Below are 8,370 nucleotides of genomic sequence, written 5' to 3'. Positions count from 1 at the left end.
AGAGTAACTGAGGAACCTAAACTAGCAAGTATTAAATTAACTACAATTCATAATGGTAGTCAAACTCTATAAAGTAATCTAATTATAGTAAACCTGGTCGTCAAATTTTAGAACTAATACAAACATTAATTATAGTTTACATTTGATTGTATTTTTTTATTTGATATGATATTTGCTTTCAATCAAAATTTAGTGAAATCTTCATGCTGATTCTTAATCATGTTTTGATTACCAAATCTTTATGAAAATAGTACTCATTACTTTATTGTCGTCTAATATGATCTATGCATATATCTACAATTGAATTTGAAAATATTTCATTAACCGGAGTGAATCACGAGTCTGAGAAAATCAACACTAGTATGAGTCTATAATTAAGTCTGAGAAAATCAACATATTTTTTAAAATATTAAAAATATAAACTAGTCGACTGGTTCAATAATCAACTTAACGAGCTTGATAATATTAGAATGGATTTAACGTTCTCGTCATAATTCGAATGTACTGTCACTAAATTTGCAATAATAAAAGCTTAAATGCATCATATATGAAATAGCACAAAAAAATTAAACATCATCATTCCATTTCTGGAGGTTATTACAATAATAAAAATTGACTTAATAACAATTATTCAAGTAGTTAGTGGTGTAACTCTTAGCACTTTTGATAAACGAGCCTTTGTTTTTTTCAGTATTACCACCACATCTTCCATATTAATCCGTGCTTCAGGTACATCAAAACAACAATCTAAGGCCAATTCAAGAAGTGATGATATATGTGACAATATGCCGTCAATATTTTGACTATCACTGGGCAGCAAATTGGCATCTACGATGTTGATAATTGAATGAGGTGTTGATTTGCAAACCCAATCTTTCAAACACATACCTTCAACAAACATCTCGTTGGTTGGTTTCTTTCTTGTAAGCATTTCCATCAACAAAATACCGTAACTATACACATCTCCTTTAATGGAAGCAATTCCTTTTGATCCATACTCTGTAATATGTCAAGAACTAGAATGGTTCATATTTGTTGGTGATTGAATAATGTAATATTTCACATAGTAAAAATTAAATAGAAATCAAATAATAAATATTATGTTAGTGTAAAAACTACCTGGTGCCATATAGCCTACCGTAGCCAAAGTCTTGGTATAAATTTCCATTTGTCCTTCACCTAACAATTTGGCAATGCCAAAATCACTAAGGTGAGCCACCATATCTTCATCCAACAATACATTGCTTGGTTTTATATCACAATGAACAACTGGTGTAGGAGAACCATGGTGCAGATACTCTAAAGCAGCTGCCACATCAATCATAATATCCAACCTTTGTAGGATATCTAAATAATAGTTATTAGAGTGTAACCATTTGTCAAGACTCCCATTTGACATGAATTCCATTATTATGGATTTAAATTCACCATTTGAGCAATCACTGATTATCTTAGTGAGATTGCGATGACGTAAATTGCGCAAAGTAGCACATTCAGTGTCAAAACTCCTTGATGTTTCTTCTAGACTTGAGTTAAATACTTTGACAGCAACCATCTTTCCATTTGGCAAAACAGCTCTATAGACTGATCCAAAACTTCCCTTTCCAAGAAGATTACTCTCATTAAACCCATTTGTTCCTCGTAAAAGCTCATAATAGGATATCCTAATTTGTGTCTCAAAATGTATTAAATCCTTGTTGGTTGAATCATTAACATGATCTCTCTTATACTTTATTATAATAAGGATTATGCATAAAGCGACAAAAATGACAACCACGACAGGCAATGAGCATTCTAACAACAACATAACCTTACTTGAGTTATGTATATTTCCTTTTCTACATGGCCGGACTAGTAGTTGGGGCTTTCCACAAAGATCTTTATTCATCATAAACGAATCAAATGTAAAATTTTCAAAAGGCCCACCATTTGGAATTTCCCCTTGCAACAAATTATATGAAAGGTTAATGTATTTTAGATAGACAAGTGACTCCAATGACTTTGGAATCAAACCAGACAAGTGATATTGAGAGAGATCCAAGAACTCCAAGCTTACCATGCCACCAAGTGATTCAGGAATAGGCCCTTGTAATTTGTTGTGAGCCAAAGATAGGTTTAGCAAAGTTTGCAAGCCACCCATGGTTGTAGGAATGTTTCCGGTAATTTGATTTCTTGACAATTTCAAGATTATAATTGCTTTCAAGTTTGATACCTCGGAGGAATTCTTCCACTCAATGCATTGGAGGATAAGTCTAAGACCAAAATATCTTCAAGACTCCAAAGAGAAATGGGTATATGAGAAATTAATTTGTTTGAGCTAAAATCCAACTTTCGCAAAGAAGAATTTGTGAGGCACCCTGGAATCATTCCTGAAAACATGTTGTTGGCTAGATACAACTCACTCAAACTTTTGATTTGGCACAATTCGTCTATGATCAGCCCTTGCAATCTGTTGTTACTGAGACTTAAATGTTGGAGGCTTTGCAATCTGTTAATTGTATTTGGAATCGGCCCATTCAAATCATTCCCATCAAGGTATAATGCTATCAGTTTTGTTAGATTTCCAAGTACATTGGGTATAACTCCACTAAATTTATTACCTGATAAATCTAACAAAATGAGCTCAGAAGCATTTGAGAGACTATTTGGAATTTGTCCAATAAATTGATTATGTCCCAACTGCAATTTATTCAGGTTGGGAAGGCCAATTCCAAAATTTGATGGGAGAAAACCAGAGAAGGAATTATTTTCTAGGGAGACTAACGTCAATGTGGAAATGTTAAATATATGGGAAGGAAAGGGTCCATTGAAATTATTAATTGAGAAATCCAATTCTTCAAGCTTATCAAGATTGCCTATCTCCTTGGGTATAAAACCTAGAAACGAAAAGTGTTGGATAATTATAAACCCCAAAAAAACTGATGGATGATAAAAAAATTTATAATAAAATATAGAAAGAATTGAAAAAAAAAACAGGTGATATGTTTTGCATATAACAAAAATCATATGTTTCAGAAATCTGAGTCCAGTTCTCTATATTACAAAAAAAAAACCAAGATCCACATATCTTATTAATTTCGACTTCTTCCCAATTTTTGATTTGCTTATTAGTCCGTACATTGAAGTGGGGAAACCAAATTTCATATCCATCCATGAAGTTAGTGACCTCCTAGCTTTTGAGAACAATTAATAAAACGACAAATGAATACTGTGCAATTCATGTCTCAAATTTTAATTCATAATAAAGACACTAATAAAAGATCGCATGTCCTGATTTTTTTTTTTAAGCTTCTTAAAAGCAATGTGTAGGAATTTATGAGTATAAATATTTTAAAATATCATTAAATTTTGATTCTTACTATCATTTCGTTTCATATATATCGATGATCAAGTTAGGAGGGGCAAAAAAAAACACACACAGAGAGACCAACTCATATATATACATATAGAGAAGGGCGAGTATAATATAGAGCATACCTGACAATGAGTTCATATCCAAAAGCAAGGCTAGCAAAGAGGAGCAATTACTTATTGATTTTGGAATGTTTCCTTCTAAATGATTATTAACAACCACAAAGACTTCAAGTGAAGAGAGCGTTTGACAAATCTCTTCTGGCAAATTACCATTGAAATGGTTGTGCGAAAGATAAACCTCTATCAAAGAAGGCATGTTGAAAATAGATTGAGGAATTTCACCTATGAAAAAAAAACACAATTTTTGAATTTCTTTACTAATTTAAGATGACCTGATCAGTTTGCCATATATCTTGCAAATTTGGTGCGTGTTTGTGTGCACACTTGTGGCTTTTTGGTCTATGTAGTATGCATGAATAAACTATAAACTCTCTTTGTCTGTCTGTCTGTCTGCTTGTCTCTCTATGTGAATGGATTGAATCTTTTTGTACTCTTTTTTTTTTTTCACCTTGCATAAGCAACAACTTTTAGCCTTAAGTTACCAGTGATTATGAAAAAAAAAAAAGATTCTTTTAGAAGATACAAGTGTACTACAACTTTATTTCCATTTAAGGGAGGAAGGTATTTTCACTAAGAAATTTGGAGATGCTATAGAACTATGCTTTTCAAATAACAAATGGGATTTTGTTAAAGCATAAAATTGATGGATATGAGTAAATTGAGCATACCTGTAAAGGAGTTGGAATCAAGATATAAATATTCCACCATCGTCTGATTTCCAATTGACATTGGGAGACTGCCATTTAAACTGTTCTCTGATAAATACACTTCTCTTAAAGAAGAACTTCGAAAGAGAGATGATGGAATTTCTCCTGTTTAAAATTTAAAGCGTGGGAAAAAAGGATAATTAATGATATTATATACTATTAATAATCCATATGCCTTGCTTATTAAGCCTATATTTTAGGGTAGTCTCTCTTGATAATCCAAATGCCTTTTTTTTTGTCATGCATTTTTCAAAAGAATCCCTGTACTGTGCATCTTCTTTTCGTCAATTAAACGTTCTGATTTATTATTGATTATAGAAAAATGATTCTGCAACAAGATATAAGCGTAAACGTTTTTTTTTTTATTTTGATTTAAGGAATTGAAGTATTTTCAATTAGAAATTTTGGAGATAATATAAAACAGGCTTTGCTTTCACTCATATGGACATATATAATAAAAAAATTTTATGATAAATCGAAATTACAAGACCTACATATTAATTTTCCCGATATAATATTATATGATGAATTGAATTTTGTTAAAGAATAAAATTAATGACTGACTAGATTGAGCATACCTGTTAAGGAGTTTTGTTCTAGATATAAATATTCCAACAACATGCAATTGCCGATTGATGATGAAAGTCTACCTTTTAAATTGTTTCTTGTTAAAGACACTGTCATTAATGAAGAAATGTTGAAGAGAGATGATGGAATTTCACCTATTGAAAATTAAAAATGAGCAAAAGCATAATCAGTATTATAATGACAATAATCCAAACCATGCTAAATTAAATTTATTGAATTTAATAATTATCTGGATTAGAATTGATTAATTAATTAATGGGAATGTATATTTAATTTTATTTTAAGCAATTATTTTTCTTTTAATTTTAGTGTAAAGCCTAAAATAAAACGCATCTCATTTTTTATATAAAATTAGAGAATCAAAAGAATATTTCAGCCAAAAATTACACATTGAAAAAAAAAGTTATAATAAAGCGTACCTGTAAAGGAGTTGTAACTTAAATCTAATCTTTCAAGCAACGCCCAGTTACCAATTGATATTGGGATATTACCTTGTAGATTGTTTCGACCTAAATTTATTTCTCTCAATGAAGAAATATTGAAAAGAGACAAGGGAATTTCACCTGTTTAAAATTTAAAATAAGTGCAAAAAAAATGTTACTACTTTCCATTAAAGCTTTATAAGGCTAAGACTCTGAAATTCCAAAATGATGTTAATTAAATTGATCATGGCGTGTCTGGGAAGAGCAAAAAATGAGATAGAATTACATAATGGAGCAAGAAATCTTTAAGAAATCATATAAATTGACCCAATCTTTTGAGTGTTAAAATATAAATGTGTGTGTTTGGATGTATGTCCTGTGAATATGATAGAGAATAAACATATACGTGCTTCCTCCAATCCTTAATATAGGCAAACTTAACAAATTAATGTTGCACTTACAATTAAGAAATGATAGTTATATTTTTAAAATTGTTTAAAAAATGTACTTTCCAATTTTACTTTTTTTTGCAATTAATAATTATAATAAATTGTTCTTTAATAGATAATGAGTAAAATTGAAAAAAAAATTATTCTAATTTTATCTTGTATTAAGGACAAAAAAAGCTTTTAAAATTTGCTTTATATTAAGGACATGAAGGAATTTGCCTTTAATCTAATTTGTGTGTTTGCGAGGGGCAAGGATTCTCTCATCTTCTTTTGCCATCATGTCCGCTTCTTTTCCTTTTTTTAATCATTAAATCAAGACTTGAATGGTGTAAATTTGATCTCCAATAAAACTATTATTAAAATATTAAATTATAAAAAATTCAAAATAATAAAATTTAAACTGCTAAAATTTAATATGAACAATTAAAAAAATAGTCAAAAAATAAAAAGATTCTTATATAAGAAATCAAATGTAGACCATCCAAATTTTAATATAGTAGTTAGAAATTAGAAAGAGGAGACTAACAAAGGTTAGTCTAATTGCTAAAAATTTGGCCCATAACCTCCAAGTTCGTAAAATTAAATCCCACTACCAATGTAAAGACCTTATTAGTAAGCAATCTGTAAGTATTTCTGTAAATACTCTTTTTTTGAGTATGGAGGCGGAGAAAAAGATAGGAGGCAAGAGGAGAGAATCTTCCAGTATTGGGGGGGGGGGGAGATTTGGCACATAGTGCTACACGCACTCAGCTCAAGTTGTGCTAGTGCTGCACAAACGAAGAGAACCACTGAATTTTTAATGCAAATCTTATCAAACAAGCACATCAGGGGACACACACACACACAAAGCTTAAGATATATAAATAATAATGTGGATGTACTTAAAACTCTTACCTTGCAAGCTGGTGTTGTTGAGATATAAGTATTGGAGATTGGCCAAATTTCCAATGTCACTGGGAATGATACCTTCCTTGAATTTATTGTTGCTTAGATCTAATTCTGATAATTCTTTGCATTGATGCCAAGTAGTGGGCAATTGCCCAGACAAATCATTTTGACTTGCATAAAGTCTTGTAAGTTTCGGAAGCCCAAAACACACATTTGTTGGGAGGCTACCAGAGAAATTGTTGTTATTAAGTTCAATGTATTGTAGCATTGAATTGTTGAATAGAGAAGCTGGTATAGAACTAGAAAACTGATTATTTGAAAGATATATCAGCTGTAGCTGTGGAAGATCGCCAATCTTTTTTGGAAGGCCTCCTTGAAAATTTTTTTTTAAAAAAAGTCAAACACCAACTTTGTAAGATGCATATAATTGAAAACATTTGTCATAGTATATGTGATATACTGAAAAATTGGATAAATAATTTGAAAAGAAAAACAAACTTAGAAAAAATTGCCTAAAAGTAAGAGAATGTGTACATGTTAGATTGTCCATGTGTGAGTAAACTTAAACCTTCCCACATTGGATGAAATTGGGTTTAACAATTGTATTAACAAACAAACAAAAAAGAGAGCAAAAAGGAAATATCCAAACCCAACAAGTCCTTCCATCATCCTTGAGGCATGCTAGTAAAATAGATTTGTCCATGGCAAGAACAAATATTAATGCTGTACATACCTGATAAAGCATTATAAGACAAACTCAATCTTTCAAGTGAAGATAAGTTGGAAATTGTTTGAGGAACAATCCCAGAAAGCTGATTCTTTGAAAGTCGTAAAATCTTCAGGTGCTTAAGATTTCCTATCTCTGGTGGAATTGTCGCTTCAATGAAATTAAAATTCCAATCCAAAAACTCCAACCTTGATAAATTGGATACAGAGAGTGGAATAAATCCACTAACACTACTATTGAAAAGATCCAAGTATTGAAGTGCAAATAAATCTCCAATCTGTGTTGGAACTCCTCCATCAAACTCATTGTAGCTCAAGTTAAGCAGCTTCAATCTACGTAAATGAACCAATTCTCTCGGCATTCGACCATGAAAATGATTGTTACTAAGATCAAGCTCAACAAGAAACGAGAGATTTCCTATTTGTGGAGATATAATGCCCATGAGATTCATACCACTCAATTGTAAGGAACTAACCCTTCCATGACGAGCATTGCAAGTGACACCAACCCAATTGCATGGAGAAGAAGGGACTGCCGACCAATTCCCTAAGATATTGTATGGATCTAAAGTGATGAAAGATTTAAGAGAAAGAAGTGCATGTTTGTCGGTGGAGATATCGGTCTTGCTCCAAGCTAAAGAGGTCATCAAGCAATGAAGTGGTAAGATCAAAACAAAGGAAGAAGCTGGTTTTCTCATGCTTGGCATAGATATCAGACTAATAAAAAACTGCAAGTGTTGAGCATCCGGATACATGCACCCACACCAATTTATAATTCTCCAAAAATAGATCAAATCAAGGAAAAAAAACTGCTAGAAAACATATTGTACGGACTTAGATGTAAGGTTGAAAATTGAGCCTAACATGTGGAGGGGACCAAAAAGTCACAAACTCACATGCATGGAATATGCTGTACTATTCTTATGATCCCCGGGACCAGTTTGCTTGCCAGATCACCTCGTGAAATCTGGACCTCCAGATTTAATCTAGATAGTTTAAATTTAAAACTCTTATCTTATATTTTTTTAAAAAAAGTGTCAATTAAAAAATTTTCTTTATTCTTTATATTTTCATTTATCAAAATAAAAATATGAAAATTAAAAAAGTTTTTATATT

The 8,370-nt window shown here is 31.3% G+C and overlaps 1 pseudogene; it reads right to left on the bottom strand.

Annotated features, from left to right (window-relative positions):
• Window positions 1-553: 553 nt before the first annotated feature.
• Window positions 554-8,017, bottom strand: LOC129285756 (probable LRR receptor-like serine/threonine-protein kinase At3g47570; annotated as a pseudogene).
• Window positions 8,018-8,370: the final 353 nt, after the last annotated feature.

The sequence above is a fragment of the Prosopis cineraria genome, unplaced genomic scaffold (genome assembly GCF_029017545.1).
Source record: "Prosopis cineraria cultivar Desert tree isolate PC_DT_omini unplaced genomic scaffold, ASM2901754v1 PC11, whole genome shotgun sequence".
In the NCBI taxonomy this organism is placed as follows: Eukaryota; Viridiplantae; Streptophyta; class Magnoliopsida; order Fabales; family Fabaceae; genus Prosopis; species Prosopis cineraria.
Note: the sequence above shows the minus strand (reverse complement) of the source record. Positions and strands in the feature narration are given on the sequence as shown.